Raw genomic sequence first — 21,384 nt, 5'->3', positions numbered from 1 at the left:
TCTGTCTGGAAAACTTCTACTCATCCTTCAAAACCTTAGCTACAATGCCCACTTGACCCACTCATTCTCTTCACCAAACCTCCCCACCCCCATCAGAACTCATCACTCTCCCAGTTCTGCTAGGTTCTTTGGCTTCTGCACGTCCTAGCCCTGTCTCCTTGATAACAGTGACGTTTTTGCCACTTTTTACCAAAGTGGCCTTTTGTCTTCCTCTGCCCATGAGTGACCAGGCAGTAGGTACTGGGTCACATCCCCTGCTGTGTCCCAGCGCGGCTCAGCACAGGCCTGGGGAGGCCCCTGAGAAAGACTGCCTTCGGGGAATAGGGGAGGAGGCTGGGGACCTATCTTACTTCATGTCACTAAGGCGATGGGTGAAAACTTGCTGAGGGCCAGAGAGGAATTAGTGGGGGCCATGTGGTCAACTTCTCATCAAAGGGCTTGTGACGGAACTAAGGCCACCACTCAGGGAGACTTCAGGGTAAGAGAGTTCTGTGGCCAGCCAGGGTGTCCTAGAGAGACCTCCAAGGGTGTGTGCCCTGTCTCTTCCTGGGAAAGGTCGTAGGCAGGCCAGACTCTGGGTACTGTGGGCCTCTGCCCACCTGAGTAGACACATGGGAATGAGGTCTGGGCTGGGGGCGGTGACTCACGCCTGTAGTTCCAGCACTTTGGGAGACTGAAGTGGGAGGATTGCTTGAGCCCAGGAGTTCGAGACCAGCCTGGGCAATATAGCAAGACCCCATCTCTACCAAAAATAAAACATTAGCTGGGTGTGGTGGCACACCCCTGTAGTCCCAGCTACTCGGGAGGGTGAGGCAGGAGGATCACTTGAACCCAGGAGTTCGAGGCTGCAATGAACTGTGATTGCACCACTACATTCCAGCTTGGGTGATAGACTGAGACCCTGTCTCTTAAAAAATGTGTGTGTGTGTGTGTGTGTGTGTGTGTGTGTGTGTGTGTGTTTTAAGGAATGAGTTCTGTTGAGGGGGTGCATGTGTCTTAGCAGGAGGCACTGGCCTGGAGCTCACCTAATTTGCCCCCATCCTCTTCTCCAGAATCAACATTTCCAACAATCACTATCCTTTTTGGGATTTGGAGTTTACAAGATGTTTTCAAATCCACAGTTGCTTCTGGGTTCTCAGTACTGCTTTGCTCAGTAGGTGGGGTACACCTGTGCCCACCTCACAGGGTGAAATCAAGGCTCTATGAAATGTACCCGGGGCCCCAAGACAGTCAGACTGCCTGCCACCTTGGGGGAGTGGAGTGACAGCAGTGACCAGGGAGTGCCGGCTTGGGACCTGGGCTTTGGGCACCAGCAGCTCAGCCATTCCTTCCTGGATCTGAACTTAGCTCTCCCACCGGCTCTCTTTGGGCGTTGGGCACGCGTCCGTGTTCTTCTCTGGACCTCAGTCTCTTCACGTACAACATAGAAGAAAGAAAACACAGACCAGGATCACCTGAGGTCAGGAGTTCAAGACCAGCCTGACCAACATGGCGAAACCCCCTCTCTACTAAAAATACAAAAACTAGCTGGGTGTGATGGTTCGTGCCTGTGATTCCAGCCTATAATTCTAGGAGGCTGAGGCAAGAGAATTGCTTAAACCCTGTAGGCAGAGATTGCAGTTAGCCGAGATCACATCACAGCACTCCAGCCTGGGTGACAAGAGCGAAACTCCGTCTCAAAACAAACAAACACACACACACACACACACACAGCCCAGGGTTCCCCTGGATCCACATGGGCAATGGCTGTGGGGTCACTTTGAATCTATGCATCACCTTGCTCCAGGAAAGGGGCTTAGGCCACAGACTCACAGATGCAAGACCCTCTGTGCCTCAGCTTCTCTGGCTAGAACACTCATGCCTCTCTTATGTTCCCGGGCAGGTGCAGGAGGCCCCTGTCTGAGTGAAGGGATTCTCATGGGTGACCTGCCCTCTCATGTAGGCCAATGGGGTACACTTTACCCAGAACAAGACTAGAACGAGGCAGATGCTAGCTGTGGGGTGGGTGGCATGGTGTGTGTCTCAGACCCCAGAAGCCTCCTGGGGATGTGGTCTGGCCTGTGGCGGCTGATTCTGCAAAAACCATGCCTGGGACAGGCCAGAGCTAGGGGAGGATCCCGTGTACATAGTGGTTACCGGCACAGACTCTATAGCTGGCCAGCCCAGCCTCTTTCCAGGCCTCGTGTCCTCCCAGGCTGTGTGAACTTGACCAGTTACTTCCCGTGCCTCCACTGTGCAATGGGATAATAGCAGCACCTGCCCCCTTGGAGAGCTGCATGGGGATTAGGTGAGTTACTGTGCACTGCGATCTCAGATCAACGTTTGCTGTTGCTATTCCTTTTATTATTATTATTATTATTATTATTATTATTATTATTATTTATTGTTTGGAGACAGGGTCTTACTTACTCTGTCATCCAAGCTAGAGTGCAATGGTATGATCAGAGCTCACTTCAGCTTCGACCTCCCGGGCTCAAGCGGTCCTCTTGCCTCAGCTTCTGAGTAGCTGAGACTACTCATGGTGACAACACCATGCCCAGCTAATTTTTCTTTTTTTTTCTTTTTTTTTTTTTTTGAGATGGAGTCACCCAGGCTGGAGTGCAATGACATGAGCTCAGCTCACTGCAACCTCTGCCTCCCAGGTTCAAGTGATTCTCCTGCCTCAGCCTCCTGAGTACCTGGGATTATAGGTGCATGCCACCACGCCCAGCTAATTTTTTGTATTTTTAGTAGAGACAGGGTTTCACCATGTTGGCCAGGCTGGTCTCAAACTCTTGGCCTCAAATGATTCGCCCACCTCGGCCTTCCAAAGTGCTAGGATTATAGGCGTGAGCCACCGTACCCAGCCTCGGCTAGTTTTTTAAAACAATTATTTGTAGAGATGCGGTCTCCCTATATTTCCTGGGCTCAAACTCTTGGGCTCAAGTGATCCTCCTGCTTCAGTCTCCCCAAGTGCTGGGATTACAAGTGTGAGCCACGACGCCTGGTCAAGCTGTTGCTATTCCTGCAAGCTGCTGACCTGAGGGGTTGTAGGAAGCCCTGTGGTACACTCTGGGGAAGAATTTTGTGTCCTGTGCCCCTGGCAGCCATGCACTGTGCTCTCCAGTGACAGGGGCATCTCTGCGCCTTGAGTCACCTTTGTGGGTAGACATGAGGTCTCCCCAGGACCCTGGCCGCTGAGACCTCAGAACCCCGCTCTGATTCAGCCGGGTGGTAGAAGCAGACTCTGGATTGCCCGACGCTTGACACGGGGCTGTGGTGCCGGCGGCTTTCATCATCAATGGGTTTTCTTGAGCATTTCACAATCTTCACATCTTTAATTCATCGCACAACAAATTGGAGAGGATTTAGCATGTATTTAATTAATTTGACGAAAATAGTTCAACAACTGTAAACAAGGCTGAGGAAACACAGTTGCTGGGAAGCAGCCCCTGGCTCCTCCGGGCCTTCGCGAAGGTGGCGTCCTGAGGTTGAGTTTGGGGGGCTGATTGGACCCTGCAGGATGGGGAGATGGAGTGCAGCCTCAGTGCCAGGGCCTGGCATGGTGTGGTTCGGGGAGAACTGGGTGGGAGGTGGGGGGGTCTGGTCAGGTGTGGGTCACGGGCTCATTGCAAACCTTGGCTGATTCGTGTTCAAGAAGGAAGGGGAAGCCCGGCCCTGCTTCCAGCCCAGGGCCCTCCTGCTGGGTAGGTTAAGTGCATTTTGCCTGTGGAAATCCCTGGACATATTCAAGGTGCTTGTGTCCCCTCCTGTTCTGTCCGTCAAGTCCTACTCATCCTTCCAGGTGAAGCTCACACACCACCTTTTCCAAATTTTTTTTTTTTTTTAGACGCTCAGGCTGGAGTGCAGTGGCTCGATCTCAGTTTACTGCAACCTCTACCTCCCGGGTTCAAGAGATTTTCCTGCCTCAGCCTCCCGAGCAGCTGGGATTATGGGCACACACCACCACATCTGGCTCATTTTTTGTATTTTTAATAGAGACAGGGATCTCAACATGTTGCCCGAGCTGGTCTTGAACTCCTGACCTCAAGTGATCCACCTGCCTCGGCCTCCCAAAGTGCCAGGATTACAGGTGTGAGCCACTGTGCCTGGCCTGACATTTGCAGAATTAACGAAAGGGGAATGACAGGGCCAACGCCCCTCGTTTGTCCCTTCATGGAGGTGACATCCTGCAGAGGATGTCGGGGTGTTTCTGAGTTGGACGGAGTGGCCCCCTCCATCCAGACTGGGCCAGTAATTCTCTCATTCCTGCTAGGCTGGGCAGACTCTCCAGCTCCCTGGGGCCCCAGCTGCTGTTTCTGCTGGCTTCTCCCTCTTGGGGTTGGGGCGCGGGTGAGACCTCCAACCCCTCCTCACCCTCACGCTCTGGCTCACACTGGCTCCTGAGCCCACCCAGAATGACTTTCCCAACTGCAGGGTCCTGTGCTCAGGTAGGGCTTGCCCTTACCGTTTACTCTTGGCAAATGGACCTTCCTGTTTCTAAGAAAACGAGCTTTAATGGGTAATGATATCATGTCTTTACATAGCGCCTTTCATCCAAGTGCCCACGGCACCCAGCTTGTTAAACGGAATCCTTAGAAGGTGCCGGGACTTCAAACAGTCCCCAGGTTCACTTGGGCGCCTTGAAGGCTCCCCACAGTGCGGGCACCCCAAGGTCACCTGGGGCCAGGTAGGAGCGTGAGCGGAGCCTGGGAGGTTTCCCGGAGAACCCGCCATGTGCCCAGCTCTGCCAGGGGCTCTGAGGTAGGGCAGAGAGAAGGAGAAGACCCTCTTCCTGTTTTCCTTTCTCCTCTGCACCCCCTCCCTCTAAGTCCCCGTGTTAGATACATCCTGGTCTTAGAGACGCCTCTCTTCCCTTATGGAGAAAGAAACCCCTTGTCACTTTCACCTACACCACACACAGCACAAGCGAGGACTTAGGGAATCTTTAGCTCCCCCTCCAATCTATAGGGGCTTCCCACACCACCTGCGCCCAGCCACCTGAAATAGACAATATAAATAAATGAGGGCATTTGTTATACAAATATAACTTTGATGCAAATCTCAAAGAAGTCCCACCTTCCAATAGATTGCTCCTGATTTTATTTTATTTATTTTACTATTTCATTTTCATTTTTTGAGACAGTCTTGCTGTCACCCAGGCTGGAGTGCAGTGGCGCAATCTTGGCTCACTGCATTCTCCGCCGCCTCTGAGTTCAAGCGATTCTCCTGCCTCAGCCTCCCAAGTAGTTGGGATTACAGACGTGCGCCACCACACCGGGGAATTTTTGCATTTTTAGTAGAGATGGGGTTTCACCATGTTGGCCAGGCAGGTCTCGAACTCCTGGCCTCAAGTGACTTGCCCACCTTGGCCTCCCAAAGTGCTGGCCACCGTGCCTGCCCTCCCGACTTTATTTTTTACAGACAGGGTCTGACTCTGTCACCCAGGCTGGAGTGCAGCGGTGCCATCATAGCTCATTACAGCCTTGAACTCTTGGGCTCAAAGATCCTTCCACCCTAGACTCCTGAGTAGCTGGGACTACAGGCCTGCGCCATCATACCCAGTTAATTATTAAATTCTTTGTAGAGATGGGGTCTTGCTATCTTGCTCAGGCTGGTCTTGAACTCCTGGGCTTGGCCCTCTTGGCCCCCCAAAACTCTGGGATTACAGGCATGCCCACTACACTGGACCTGTTTCTAATCTTATATGATATAGAAATTTTTGATTTTCCCCATCTCCCCTACCCTCCACTGGCCCCTTCTGGTGCTTTGCTGGAGAACAAAGATTGGCACCCCAGGACAACCTCAGGATCCTCCCAGAGAGGGCTGCAGGGACCACCCGCAGGAGGGGAAGAACTAAGCATATCTCACCAAAATGACCACTGCTTTCATCATTTCTGCCAATTTCTTTTTTCTTTTCTTTTCTTTTCTTTTCTTTTCTTTTCTTTTTTTTTTTTTTTTTTTTGAGACGGAGTCTTGCTGTCTCCCAGGCTGGCGTGCAGTGGCGTGATCTCGGCTCACTGTAAGCTCCGCCCCCTGGGTTTACCCATTCTCCTGCCTAAGCCTCCCAAGTAGCTGGGACTACAGGCGCCCGCCACCTCGCCCGGCTAATTTTTTGTATTTTTCGTAGAGACGGGGTTTCACCGTTAGCCAGGATGGTCTCAATCTCCTGACCTTGTGATCCGCCCGCCTCAGCCTCCCAAAGTGCTGGGATTACAGGCATGAGCCACCGTGCCCGGCAACATGGCCAATTTCAAATCAAGATGAACCTGGGCTGGGCATGGTGGCTCACACCTGGAATCCTAGCACTTTGGGAGGCTCAGGCGGATGGATCACTTGAGGTCAGGAGTTCAAGACCAGTCTGGCCAACATGGCAAAACTCTGTCTCTACTAAAAATACAAAAATTAGCCAGGCATGGTGGCGCACACCTGTTATCCCAGTTACTCAGGAGGATGAGGCAAGAGAATCACTTGAATCCGGGAGGCGGAGGTTGCAGTGAGCCGAGATCACGCCACTGCACTCCAGCCTGGGTGACAAAGCAAGAATCTGTCTCAAAAAAAAAAAAAAAAGACTCTTTTTCCCTCATTTGTATGGCTTTGGTCTTGACCCCTCTGTAACAGTAGATTTTCCTGGGAAGCCTGGCTTGCATCACCATAAAACCCTCTCTAGCAATAAAGGGCTCTTTTCTAACCTGCGTGGATGACTCGGCTTAGATTAGATTGATTTTTATTCTAAGCCTGGGTCTAATGACAGGTGGAAGACATTTCAGTTTATCCTAACACATTTAGAATCAAATCTTGTTACTTAGTCGTTTGACTTATTACAATGTGAATATCTTTTTATATCTTATTTGTTTGAAATAATTATTTTTAACTGCAGTATGGTAATTTCTTTCTTTTTCTTTTTCTTTTTTTTTTTTTGAGACGAGATCTTGCTCTGTCACCCAGGCTGGAGTGCAGTGGCATGATCTCGGCTCATTGCAACCTCCACCTCCCGGGTTCAAGCAATCCTCCCGTCTTAGCCTCCTGAATAGCTGGGATTACAGGCACACTCCACCATACTCGGCTTATTTTTGTATTTTAAGCAGAAGCGGGGTTTCATCATGTTGGCCAGGCTGGTCTTGAACTCCTGACCTCAGGTGATCTGCCCACCTCAACCTCCCAAAGTGCTGGGATTACAGACGTGAGCCACTGTGCCTGGCCTGCAGTATAGTATTTCATTGTGTGGATTTGACATAATTCAACTTATCCTTGTTATAGAACATTTAGCATCTAGTTGCTGTCAATATTGTCTGCTATTAGTGAAGTGGTGTGAGATACACCAAAACAGCGAAGAAAAATTTGGCTACATTAAAATGGAGAACTTGGGCTACACTAGATTTATAAAAAAATACTTTTCTGCCAGGTGCAGTGGTTCACACCTGTAATCCCAGTGCTTTGGGAGGCCGAGGCAAGAGGATTGCTTGAAGCCAAGAGTTTGAGACCAGCCTGGGAAACATAGTGAGACCCCATCTCTACAAAAATAAAAAAATAAAAATTATCCAGGCATGGGGTGTGCACCTATAGTTTCAGTTACTCAGGGGATGAGGTAGGAGGATCACTTGAGCCCAGGAGTTTGAGGCTGCAGTGAGCTATGATTGCATCACTACACTCCAGCCTGGGCAACAGAGTGACACCCTGTCTCTTTGTCTCTTAAAAAAACAAGGAAAAGAAAAGAAAAGAAAGAAAAGAAAAGCAAGAACAAAAACCAAAAAAAAAAAAAAAAAAGCAAAAATAAAAAACCACCCAACTCTGACAGCAGATATCGGATAGGATGAAATGAGCCAGGTCTCATGGATGGCTGGTAGGAGTGACAACTGGTGCAGCCACTTTGAAAAACAGTTTGATACTATCTTGTAAAGTTGAATATGTGCGTTTCTACTTCTAGCTATATTCTCCAAACTCTTGCCCACCACACACATCAAGATTGTTTATTTGTTTGTTTATTTATTTGTTTAGAGCTGGAATCTCACTCTGTCACCCAGGCTGGAGTGCAGTGGCGCAATCTCGGCTCACTGCAGCCTTCGCCTTCCAGGTTCAAGTGATCCTCTGCCTCAGCCTCCCGAGCAGCTGAGATTACAAGCGCCCACCACCACGCCTGGCTAATTTTTGTATGCAGTAGAGATAGGGTTTCACCACATTGGCTGGGCTGGTCTCAAACTCCTGGCCTCGAGTGATCTGCCTGCCTCAGCCTCCCAAAGTGCTGGGATTACAGGCGTAAACCATTGCACCTGGCTGAGAAATTTAAAAGAATGTTAAGATAGTGCTATTGGCCGGGCTCGGTGGCTCACGCCTGTAATCCCAGCACTTTGGGAGGCCAAGGCGGGTGGATCACGAGGTCGGGAGATCGAGACCATCCTGGCTAACACGGTGACCCCGTCTCTGCTAAAAATGCAAAAAATTAGCTGGGCATGGTGGTGGGCACCTGTAGTCCCAGCTACTCGGGAGGCTGAGACAGGAGAATGGCGTGAACCAGGGAGGCGGAGCTTGCAGTGAGCTGAGATCGCGCCACTGCACTCCAGCCTGGGAAAGAAAAAAAAAAGACAGTGCTATTTATGGTAGCAAAAGATTGAAACAACTCAAATACTCATCAATAGGAAAAGCAGATACATTAATGGGCCTATAGTTACACAATTAAGAATAAGTCACGTGGCATCATATAGCAACATAAGTGAATTTTGATGCAATGGATTAGCCATTGACATGCTGAGTAACAGATCAATGCTGAGTAACAGATCACCCCCATCTCTGGTGGCTCAAAGCAACATTCATTAATGCTCACTGCTCTGCAGCTTGGCTGCGGCTTGGTTGATCTAGATTGGGGCTCTGTTGAGCTTGGTGGGAAGTCCTGACTCAGGCTGAGAGTCTGGGGATTGGCCGGGACTGCCCTGCTCTGAGTATCTGAGTATATTCTTCCTGGGTTCCAGGCTGAGGGTGCAGCTTCTCTCTTGGTCATGGCATGGGATGAAGGCAGGAGAGAGTCAAAGCTTTAGATTTGGGACTGGCCCAACACTTCTCCTCTCATGCCATTGATCAAAGCAAGTCACGTGTGCCCTGATCATCTCCTGTTTACCCCACTGGTGAAGGAGGAATCCCTCATCTAAATAGTGTGAGACAGCCAAATGTCTGCCCACTTACCCCTGTGTTACAAATATCTCCAGTATTCAATGCAGTCACATGCTATACAGGTCTGTAGTGTAGGAGCAACAGGTTAGACCCTCTAGCCTAGATGTGTAGGAGGCTAGCCCACCTAGGTTTGTGTAAATACACTCTAGGATGTTCACACAACAATAAAATCATCTAAGAACATATTTCTCAGAAAACGTATCTCTGTCATTAAGCGATGCCTGATTGTGTCACGTCGGGTGAAAAGACAACTCCTAGAGATTTTTGCTAACCCCTTTATTTAAAGTTTAAAAATAAGCAAGGCCAAGTGTAGTGACTCACACCTGTAATCCCAGCACTTTGGGAGGCTGAGGCAAGAGGAACACTTGAGCCCAGGAGATTGAGGCTGCAGAGCCGTGATTGCACCGCTGTACTCCAGGCTGGGCAACAGAACGAGACCCTGTCTCAAAAAAAAAAAAAAAAAAAAGTCTAGCACATACAATGATATATAGTACATAATATTTCATAATGATAACAAATGACTGTGTTACTGGTTTATGTATGTATGTATGTATTTTATTATTATTAGTTTTTCAGACAGAGTTTCACTCTCTCGCCCAGGCTAGAGTGCAGTGGCGCAATCTCGGCTCACTCCAACCTCCAACTCCCGGGTTCAAGCGATTCTCCTGTCTCAGCCTGCCAAGTAACTGGGATAATAGGCGTGTGCCACCACACCTGGCTAATTTTTGTATTTTTTGCTAGGTTTCTCCATGTTGGCCAGGCTGGTCTTGAACTCCTGACCTCAGGTGATCTGCCTGCCTCGGCGTCCCAAAGTGTGGGGATTACAGGTGTGAGCCGCCACACCTGGCCTATGTAAGTATTATACTACGCTTTTTGTCATTATTTTATAGTGTACTCCTTCTACTTATTAAAAATAAAAGTTAACTATAAAACAGCCTCAGGCAGGTCCCTCGGGAAGTATCCAGAAGGCATTGTTGTCATAGGCCATGACAGTCCCACGAGTTTTAGAAGACTTTTCAGTGGGATAAGAAGTGGAGGTGGAAGACAGCGATGTTGATGATGCTGGTCCCATGTAGGCCTAGGCTAATGTGTGTGCTGTGTCTTCGTTTTTAACAAAAAAGTTTAAGAAGTAAAAACAAAAATTAAAAATAGCAAAAAGCTTATAGAATAGGAATATAAAGAAAGAATTTTATTTTATTTTTATTTATTTATTTATTTTGAGATGGGGACTTGCTCTGTTACCCAGGCTGGAGTGCAGTGGCACAATCTCAGATCCCTGCAACCTCCACCTCCTGGGTTCAAGTGATTCTCCTGCCTCAGCCTCCGAAGTATCTGGGACTATAGCTATCTGCCACCACGCCTGGCTAATTTTTTGTATTTTTAGTAGAGATGGGGTTTCATCATGTTGGCCAGGATGGTCTCAAACTCCTGACCTCAAGCGTTCCACCCACCTTGTCCTCCCAAAGTGCTGGGATTACAGGCATGAGCCACCGTGCCCAGCCTAAGAAAATATTTTTGTACAGCTGTACGACATGTTTGTGTTTTAAAGTAAATGTTATTACAGAAGAGTAAAGAAGTTAAAAAGAATTGGAAGGCTTATAAAGTAAAAAAGTTACAGTAAGCTGAGGTTAGTTATTACTAAAGAAAGAAAAATACACATTTTTTGAGAAGCGATCTCACTCTGTGGTCCAGGCTAAAGTACAGTGATTCCATCATCGCTCACTGCAGGCTCAAACCCCTGGGCTCCAGTGATCCTCCCCCACCTCAGCCTCCTGAGTAGTTGGGATGACAGACACGTGGCATAATGCCCAGCTAATTTTTTTTTTTTTTTTTTTTTTTAAGTAGAGACAGAGTTTTGCTGTGTTGCCCAGGCTGGTCTTGAACTCCTGGCCTCAAGCGATCCTCCCACCTTGTCCTCCCAAAGTGCTGGGATTACAGCTGTGAACCACCAAGCCCGGCCAAGAAATATATATATATATATATATTTTTTTAAATCACATAGTGGCGGGGTGCGGTGGCTCATGCCTGTAATTGCAGCACTTTGGGAGGCTGAGGCGGGCAAATCACCTGAAGTCAGGAGTTCGAGACCAGCCTGACCACCATGGTGAAACCCTATCTCTATTAAAAATACAAAATTAGCCAGGCGTGATGGTGCACGCCTGTAATCCTAGCTACTCGGGAGGCTGAGGCAGGAGAATTGCTTGAATCCAGGAAGCAGAGGTTGCAGGGAGTAGAGATGACACCACTGCATGCCAGCCTGGGCAACAAGAGTGAAACTCCATCTCCAAAAAAAAAACATCACCCAGGCATGGTGGCTCACACCTGAAATCCCAGCACTTTGGGAGGTTGAGGCGGGCAGAACATCTGAGGTCAGGAGTTGCAGACCAGCCTGGCCAACATGGTGAAACCCCATCTCTACTAAAAATACAAAAGTTGACTGGGCGTGGTGGTGCACACCTGTAATCCCAGCTACTCAGGAGGCTGAGGCAGGAGAATCACTTGAACCCTGGGAGGTGACGGTTGCAGTGAGCCAAGATTGCGCCATTGCACTCCAGCCTGGGCAACAAGAGCAAAACTCCATCTCAGGAAAAAAAGAAAAGAAAAGAAAAGAAAAGAAAATCATGTAGCCTGAGTGTCCAGCGTTTATGAAGTCTGCAGTGGTATACAGTAATGTCCAAGCCTTTCATATTCACTCACTACTCACTCACTGACTCACCCAGAGCCACTTCTAGTTCTGCAAACCCCATTTGTGGTAAGTGCCCTAGACAGGTATATCATTTTCATCTTTTATACTGTGTTTTTACTGTCTCCTTTCTATGTTTAGATACCCAAATACTATTGTGTTACAGTTGCCTGCAGTATTCAGTACAGTCTCATGCTGAACAGGTTTGTAGCTTAGGAGCAATAGGCGAGATCAAGTGTCCCCAACCCCTGGTATGAGTCCTGGCCTGTTAGGAACTGGGCTGGAGCACAGGAGATGAGTGCTGGGCCCGCTATTGAAGCTTCATCTGTATTTATTTTTATCTTTTTTGAGATGGAGTCTCGCTCTGTCACCAAGCTGGAGTGCAGTGGCATAATCTTGGCTCACTGCAAGCTCTACCTCCTGGGCTCAAGTGATTCTCCTGCGTCAGCCTCCCAAGTAGCTGGGACTATGGGTGCACACCACCACACCTGGCTAAATTTTGTATTTTTAGTAGAGACAGAGTTTCACCATGTTGGCCAGGATGGTCTTGATCTCTTGACCTCATGATCTGCCTGCCTTGGCCTACCAAAGTCCTGGGATTACTGGCATAAGCCACCACCCCCAGCCTTCATTTGTATTTACGGCCGCATCCCATTGCTTCCATTACCGTCTGAACTCCACCTCCTGTCAGATCAACCAAGGCATTAGATTCTCGAAGGAGCGTGAACCCTACTGTGAACTACACATGACATGCAAGGGATCTAGGTTGAGAGCTCCTTAGTAAGAAGCTAATGCCTGATGATGTCACTGTCTCCTATCACTCCCAGATGGGACCGTCTAGTTGCAAGAAAACAAGCTCAGGGCTCCCACTGATCCTACATGATGGTGAGTTGTAGAATTATTTCATTTTATAGTACATTGGAATAATAATAGAAATAAAGTGCACAATAAATGGAATATGCTTTTGCTGGGCATGGTGGCTCATGCCTGTAATCCCAGCACTTTGGGAGGCCGAGGCGGGTGGATCACCTGAGGTCAGGAGTTTGAGACTAGCCTGACCAACATAGTGAGATCCCATCTCTACCAAATATACAAAAACTAGCTGTGTGTCGTGGTGGGCACCTGTAGTCCCAGACACTTGGGAGGCTGAGGAGAATTGCTTGAACCCAGGAGGCAGAGGTTGCAGTGAGCTGAGATCATGCCACTGCACTCCAGCCTGGGTGACAGAGCAAGACTCTGTCTCAAAAAAAAAAAAGTTTAAAAACAAGCAAAATTCAAGTATATATTGTTTAAGTGCACATGTAGATGTCATAAAATCAGTGCGAGAATGATAGGCATAAGTTCAGGATGGTCGTTCCTCTGTGTGGAGGAGGGCAGGTGGATAGGAATATGTATTAGTTCATTTTCACACTGCTGATACAGGCATGTCTGAGACTGGGTAATTTACAAAAGAAACAGGTTTAATGGACTCACAGTTCCACGTGGCTGAGGAGGCCTCACAATCATGGCGGAAGGTGAAAGGCACGTCTCACATGGCAGCAGACAAGAGAAATAGCCTGTGCAGGGAAACTCCCCTTTATAAAACCATCAGATCTCGTGAGATTTATTCACTATCATGAGAACAGCATGAAAAAGACCCACCCCCATGATTCAATGACCTCCCACTGGGTCCCTCCCATGACACGTGGGAATTGTGGGAGCTACAATTCAAGATGAGATTTGGTGGGGGACACAGTCAAACCGTATCAGAAGGCATAAGTGACATAAGTTATTGGTGACATTCTAGTCCTTGAGTTGGGTGGTGTTCATGGATGTTCATTATATCAGTCAATCAATCAATTAATCAACCAGATGGAGAGAAAAAGGGCCAGCTATGGGTCAATGATCAGGGTGTTCCATGAACCAAAGTTCATGGTGCATCTAAGTCTCTAAACTTGAGGTCCAAGAAGCTCTGCTGACTGAAGAACATCAGCCAGGCTCAGACAATGTGGGTCTGGGTCCTTGCTGTCTCCTAAGCTCCTGGAATTTCTCCTTCCTTGTGTCTGCTTCTCTCCCAGAGCAGGCCCGCAACTGTACTCAGAACTCCCATGATGACACCGGCCCAGAGGAGGAGAGAAGAGAAAGAATCCTTTTCCCACTTCACATAGAACATTCTGGAAATGCAGTCCCAGAATTGGTCAGGTGGTCAGGTGGATGGACCTGTGCCTCTAGGATGTGTGTCTTATTTGCTTGAGGGAAGGAGTTGAGAAATTATACCTTGTAGAACATGTACAGCCATTCAGGTTGTACACTGCCCAACTGCAGAGGCCACAGTTTAATTGGAATCTAAGGTTCTAAGTTGTTGCAGTCTATGTGAGTGGCTTCCCTGGAATTGTGCAAGGCACAAACATGGATGACATTCCTGCCTCAGAGCCCAGCCCCAGAAGTGTGGGATTAAAGGCGGCAAAATGAGGGTTGCTGTGGGATATCTTTCGGGAGGGCCCCTGTCATCCATCCTCCTCCCCGCTGTGGATGCCCCGGTCTGTGAGGCTGGTGGAATGTCCAGCTCAGCGATCTCCCTTGGAGGGTGATTGACGTCAGGTTTAGAGGATGAGTAACTAGCAGGAAAAGGTACCCCCAGTTGGTGGGGGGGCGGTTGTATGGCAGGATGGGGGGCGAGTGTTAACAAAGGGCTCATCTTGCTTCTGGGCATCTTGCCCTGCTTCTGGCAGACCCCTGGAGTGCAAGCTGCTGGGTGCTGGGCGATGTGGCTAATCACTGAGCCAGGACAACAGGATGTAACTTGTCGTAATTATAGTCTGTCCTGTTGCTGCTGGCTCAGCTCTCAGAGGAGGGTGTGTGCAGTTTCCAAGCAGCAGAAAGCCCACATTGGCACAGCAAATTGGGCCTGTTTGGCAACCTCCAGGCCCCTGGGAGGGTCCTGAGCCTTGACACTGCCTTCCTGAGCCACTGGTCACTGCAGGGATGCCTAGAGCCTCGGGGAGGTCCCACCTGAACTTCCAGGTTATTCAACTCCCAGGCACCCCTTAGGGAATGGGGTGGGTGGAGTCGCGGCTGGAATTGCGGTGGTGTACCTTGAGCAGGCCCCTCGCTGCTCCAGGCCTCAGTTTCCTCAGCTGTCCAGCGGGACGAGGTCGGCCTGGCTCTTGGGCGAAAGATAGGGAAACCAGGCATCCACCAGGGCCCAGTTCACCCTCTCTCTCCTCCTCCACGCAGGCTCCGGGGATTCTGCCTACCCCACCATTCTCTTCTGCCCTGAACCCCTGCAGAAATGCCACGGGGGCTGGAGAATGCATGGACCTGAGCTCCTACATTCCCCTCACCCTGACCCCACTCGCAGAGGGCAGGGACTGACAGGGCAGAAGGATGAAAGAGCTGGAGCTGGCAGGAGGTTGGTGAAGCAGCTGGCTTAGGAGACTCAGCCCTCCTGTTGTGAGCCTCAGTTTCTTTCTTTCTTTCTTTCTTTTTTTTTTTTAAGACAGAGTCTCACTCTGTTGCCTAGGCTGGAGTGCAGTGGTGCAATCTGGGCTCACTGCAACTTCCATCTCCCGGGTTCAAACGATTCTCCTGCCTCAGGCTCCCGAGTAGCTGGGATTACAGGAATACAACATCACACCTGGCTAATTTTTGTATTTTTAGTAGAAACAGGGTTTTGCCATGTTGTCCAGGCTGGTCTCAAACTCCTGACCTCAGGTGATCCACCTGCCTCGGCCTCCCAAAATTACAGGCGTGATTATAGGCGTGAGCCTCCACACCCAGCCTGTGAGCCTCAGTTTCTACAGCTGTTGATGGAGAGTGAGAAAAGAGGGAGCCGTGTAAGTCCCTCCCTCCCCAGGGCTTGGGTCAGGGGCTCAAGGAAGGGTACATGGGGACATGCAGACCCAGAGAGGTGATGCCGCAGTCCAGGCTGAGTTGGAGGGAGCTGGCATTGAAGGAGGGCTCAGCCTTCTCTCAAGGTCACTCAGCAGAAAAAGGGGGCCCTACCTCTCTTCCCTTCTTGGGCCCCTTTCCAAATGTAGGCCTTCCTGGCTGTGGCCAGAGAACCACCACCTGCCATGCTGTGCCACACCCCACTGAGTTTCCTGGACTTCCTGGGCTCACATAGCTGGCTGTGGGACACAGTCCCTCAGACCTTGATCTAAATTCTGCCTTCCCTACTGTATTAGTCAGGGTTCCCTAAAGGGACAGGACTAATAGGATGGATGTATATATGAAAGGGAGTTTATTAAGGAGAATTGACTCACTTGATCCCACACAGGCCGTCTGCAAGCTGAGGAGCAAGGAAGCCAGCTGGAGTCCCAAAACCTCAAAAGTAGGGAAGCTGGCTGTGCAGTGGCTCATTCCTCCCAGAGGATTAAATGATCCTCCCAGCACTTTGGGAGGCTGAGGCGGGAGGATCATTTGAGCCCAGGAGTTTGAGATTAGCCTGAGCAACATAGTGAGACCCCGTCTCTACAAAAGATACACAAATTAGCCAGGCATGGTGGTGTGCACCTGTAGTCCCAGCTACTCAGGAGGCTAAAGTGGGAAGATTGCTTGAGTCCGGGAGGCTGCAGTGAGCCCTGATTGTGCCACTTCACTCCAGCCTGGGCAACAGAGTGAAACCCTGTCTAAACAAAACAAAACAAAACAAAACAAAACAAAACAAGAACAAACAAGATCCAGCCGCAGCTTCCCAGACCTGGCTCAGAGACCTCATCTACTCCCTTTTAGGGTAACTTCCAGTCCCACTGGGCAGAGAAAGCCTACCCCTTTTTCCTCCTCTTAGCCGTCGGTTCTACAGATATTTATTTATTTATTTATTTATTTATTTATTTATTTATTTATTTGAGACAGGGTTTTCCTCCATCTCCCAGGCTGGAGTGCATTGGTGTGATTTCGGCTCACTGCAACCTCTGCCTCCTGGGTTCAAATCATTCTCCTGCCACAGCCTCCTGAGTAGCTGGGATTACAGGTGCGTGCCACCACACCCGGCTAATTTTTTGTTTGTTTGTTTAATAGAGATGGAGTGTCACAGTGTTAGCCAGGCTGGTCTTGAACTCCTGACCTCAGCGATCCTCCCACCTTGCCTCCCAAAGTGCTTGGATTACAGGTGTGAGCCACCGTGCCTGGCCATCCGTAGCTATTTTTACAGCAGGACGCTGTGACCACAGGCCCCTTGGATGGCATGCCTCTCTTGAGCCTCTATGGGTGAGGGAGCACGTTCACCAGCCTGTTGAGCTGCAGCTGTAAAACAGGCAAGAGGCATTCCAGGACACATTCTTACTTTAAAAGTTTCCTTGTCTTTTCTACGTGGCCTCCAATTGGAAGAAGGCTCCAGATGGGATGGGAGCTGGGGAAGAGGGGACACCAGGGGCTTTGGGAAAAGACAGCCCACCCGCTCTAACTGTCAACATCTCAGGCATCCCACTTGGCAATGAGAGAGTTGATGGACATGAGAGGCTATTTCCTCTGGGGTAAGGGAGAAAGAGGCGAATTGGCCCTGAGTCAGGGTCTGTCTGAAATGCTATGTGTGAGCTGCTCTGGCCTGAGCCGGCCTCTAGTTCCCGGACGGCTCCAGCCTGTCAGGAGCCTTGATGGCTGCAGGAGCTCAGGGGCTGTGTGCACCTCCAATCTGGAGCCATTTTCTCAATATGTGACAGAGATGGGTAAAGGAGATACAGATGGGGGAATGGGTATATGGCATTCTGTGACTTTGGGTGTTTCCTGTGGACCCAGCCTACTGTCTGTCCTTGGCCCACAGGGTCTGAGGGAAGCCATGGTGCTGGGCTGTGACATTTGGGATGGGGAGAGGGATCGTCCAAGGAGTCATGCTGCCTTGGCCAGGCCAGAAAGGGCAGGCCGTGAGGGTGTCTCTCTTCCACTAAGGACACTGGAGCCACGGCACAGGAAGCACGTTCTGGAAACCCAATAGAGGCGTCTTTTGGCTCAGTGTCTTGTCACGGGCAGCATGTTCTTTGCCAGTAACCAGACAGGATTGGTAGCTGCAATCTACAAGCGCCAGGCATGTAACAAACTTGCCAAGTGAAAACTGACTCCATGTGACAGGTGGAGAAGCTGAGGATTCTGGGAAATTCAGTGATGTGGGTGAGGTCACAGAGCAAGTGGTCCAGCAGGACTTGAAATCACTTTCATCTGATTTCAAATTCATGCTCTCATCTTCCCATGGGCCCCAGACCCCTGAGGAGTAGACTGTGGCTGTGCAGCCTGTCCCCCTACAGATCACATTTAAATCTCACTGCTATGGTTATTATGATATTTTGTAAAGAATCACCCCAAAGCACAGGGCATGGTGGCTCACTCCTGTAATCCCAGCACTTTGGGAGGACGAGGTAGGCAGATCAGTTGTGGTCGGCACTTCGAGACCAGCCTGGCCAACATGATGAAACTGGTCTCTATTAAAAATACAAAAATTACCTGGGTGTGGTGGTGGGTGCCTGTAATCCCAGCTACTTGGGAGGCTGAGGCAGAAGAATTGCTTAAACCCGGGAGGTGGAGGTTGCAGTGAGCTGAGATCACACCACTATACTCCAGCCTGGGCAACAGAGTGAGACTCCATCTCAAAGAAAAACAAAAACAAAAAAAACACCCCAAAGCATGGCAGTGTGCTCAGGGGTTCTTACGGATCAGAAATTCAGAAAAGGGATGGTGATGGTGGCTTGTCATAATATCTAGGGCCTCAGCTGGGGGGGCTCTAAGGATGGCTGGTGCCAGAATCACTTGAAGACTGGTCATTCACACGTTTGTTGTCTAGGAGGCTCGGATGATGACTCAAAGGCAAGGACTCCTGACTGGAGTGTAGACATGGGGCCTCCTCCTGTGACTTGGTCTTCCCTACAACATGGCCGCCTCATGGAAGTCAGACTCGTCATAGAGTGACTCAGGGCTCCAGCACAAAGTCCCAGCAAATAAGGTAGAAGCTCCATGGCTTTTTGTGACCTAACCTCAGAAGTCACATAGTGACACTCTACCCTACTCTCTTGATCAAAGCAGTCACAAAAGCCTACCCATTGGCAAGGAATGATGGTATAGATCCCGCCTCTCCATGGAAAAAGTGTCAAAGAATTTGTAGGCATTTTTTACAGCAGCCTGGGATTGCTCAGGTCAGAAAGTGGCCTAGGGTCTCAAATTCAGTAGGTAGGTGTGATGGCTAATATTAAGTGTCAACTTGATTGGATTGAAGGATGCAAAGTATTGTTTCTGGGTGTGTCTGTGAGGGTGTTGGTAGAGGAGATTAACATTTGACTCGGTGGACTGACAGAAGCAGACCCACCCTTCATCTGGGTGGGTCTAATCAGCCGGCGAGGCCAGAATAAAGCAGAATGAAGAAAGTGGAATAAGAAGACTCACTGAGTCTTCCGGCCTTCATCTTCTGTGCTGGAAGCTTCATCTTCTGTGCTGGAAGCTTCCCAAGCAGCTGGGATTACAGGCGCCCACCACCATGCCCTGCTAATTTTTGTACTTTTAGTAGAGAGAGAGTTTTGCCATGTTGTCCAGGCTGGTCTCTACCTCCTGACCTCAGGTGATTCACCCACTTTGGCCTCCTAAAACTCTGGGATTACAGGTGGGAGCCACCATGCCTGGCCGAGAGGTGTTCTAAAGCAGGCTGGAGAACGTGATTGTGATGAGTAGGGGAACATGTGATGTGGCCAAAGGCTTGGTGGAAGGAGATTTCGGGAAGCATTTGGAGAACAGCCAAAGTCAGGGTGGTGGCTGGCCAGGGAAGGGGTCAAGAGCTGTGGGGCTGGAGGACAGGGACAGCCTGCTGACCCTGAGGAGTTAGAGGTGAGAGGTTAGGGGTGAGGGTTGAAAGCGGAAGGCATCTCCCCAGCTTGTTCCAGTGTTGTCTGGGGAGCAGCTGTCCCCCTGCCAGGCAGCTGGGCTCGTTCCAAGCTCCCTTCCTGGCTTGGCCACTCCCAGAACTTCGATTATCTCTGGAAACCGGGAGTGCTAAGTATTCTCTGACTCAACCCCAGGCAGACCTGGAATTCCAGTTCCAGAGGATACTTGCTCTCCAGGGTCCCCTGGCTGGGAGCAGAGACCCCTCAGAGTGTCTCTGACTCCAAGAACTGGCCCTGGCCCTGGCTCTGTGGTCAATTGAGTCAAACAGTGCGACCCAGCCACGACAACTGACTCACTGCGGTGTCACCTGGGTGAAGAGGCTGCAGCTTGGAGAGGTTTCGAGTTCTGTCAAAGACTCCATCTACATGGGGCACAAGGGGGGCAAGGGAAGGCTCTGTGGGGACAGGGGAAGGCTCTGCCCTCCAAACCCCAGGCCAATAACCCGAAAGCCAACCTCCTTCCAATGGCACTAGGCTTCCCGATGGCAGCCTCAAGGGGTCCCAGCTGCACTATTTCTCAGATGGGGAAATCTGAGGGTCCCACTGGGGGTGCAGAACTCACGGCTCCTCCTTCTCAAGGCCACTGCACCCTCACATTTCCCACCCCCCAGGAACGAACGTCTCCCAACCATCTCACCCCGGGGTTTTCACGTCTCTACCAGATTTCTCACCGATTCTTCCTCCCTCCGGTCATACGAAGGAGAGGCCAGGGGAGGAAATCCACTCAGACTAATTTGTAAGCCCGGTGTGATTCACCAGCGTCGCTTCCCCTCCTCTGGGCAGGCGGAGGGGGGCTCTCCACTTGCTCAGGCCTGTCCCTGGCCTTCAGGAGCCCCTGCCACAGTCCTGGGCGTGCTGCCCGGAGGCAAGAGCCCTTGCTTGCAGAGGCCTCAGGGCAGCGGGAAGCCAGAGGCAGGAAGAGGGAGTTTTAGGTCCGCTACCCCCTCTGTAAGCCCAGAGCCAGGAGGCACCAGGGCCAGGCTCACAGACTGGGCATGGAAAGCCTGCAGCCTGGCCACTGTCCCGCTGCCCGAGCCTGGAAAGGGGCAGGCACCTGTCGCGGTCACACAGCCCGCTTTCTGCAGCAGGTACAGGCAGCTGGGACTGGAATCCAGGCTCCCGTCCCCAGAGCTGGGTTCTCCTTTCCCCCTGGTCTGCTGAACACCTGTGGAATGTGTGGTTTGTCTCCCTGGAGAGGAATGCCAGGATACCAGGAGAGGAGCCCTGTCGGGGAGATTGAGGCACAGTTTCCTGCTGCAGAAAGCGGGCTGTGCAGCATCATGGCAGGACCTGGCCCCAGCTCTGGGAGGAGGACTCAGTCACTAGAGCTTAGGGACATCACAGTCAGCTGTAGTAGGGGGTGACTGGGAGGGAGCAGGAAGAGGGGAGAGTTTGGATAAACAGAACCTTTTGGAAGCTTCCTTCTGGAAACACTAGAAAGAGGGGCTCTTGTCCTGGTCCCACCCCCCGCCTCTTTCTCTTTTTTTTTGTTTTAGAAATGGGACCTTGATCTGTTGTCCAGGCTGGAGTGCCTCCCACCTCAGCCTCCTGAGTAGCTGGATCTAGAGGCATGTGCCACTGATATAGGAGCAGGGGACAGGGAAGTGATGGGAGGAGAAAGGCAGGGTCTCTGGCGAGGGCTCCACCCTTGGGCCTGTGCCCATGGACCTAGGTGAGGACAGGCACTCGTGTTTACATGCCCAAATGTTGCATTTT

Source organism: Piliocolobus tephrosceles, chromosome 8, assembly GCF_002776525.5.
Source record: "Piliocolobus tephrosceles isolate RC106 chromosome 8, ASM277652v3, whole genome shotgun sequence".
NCBI lineage: Eukaryota > Metazoa > Chordata > Mammalia > Primates > Cercopithecidae > Piliocolobus > Piliocolobus tephrosceles.
The sequence above is the reverse complement of the archived record's forward strand: the minus strand, read 5'-3'. Positions refer to the sequence as shown.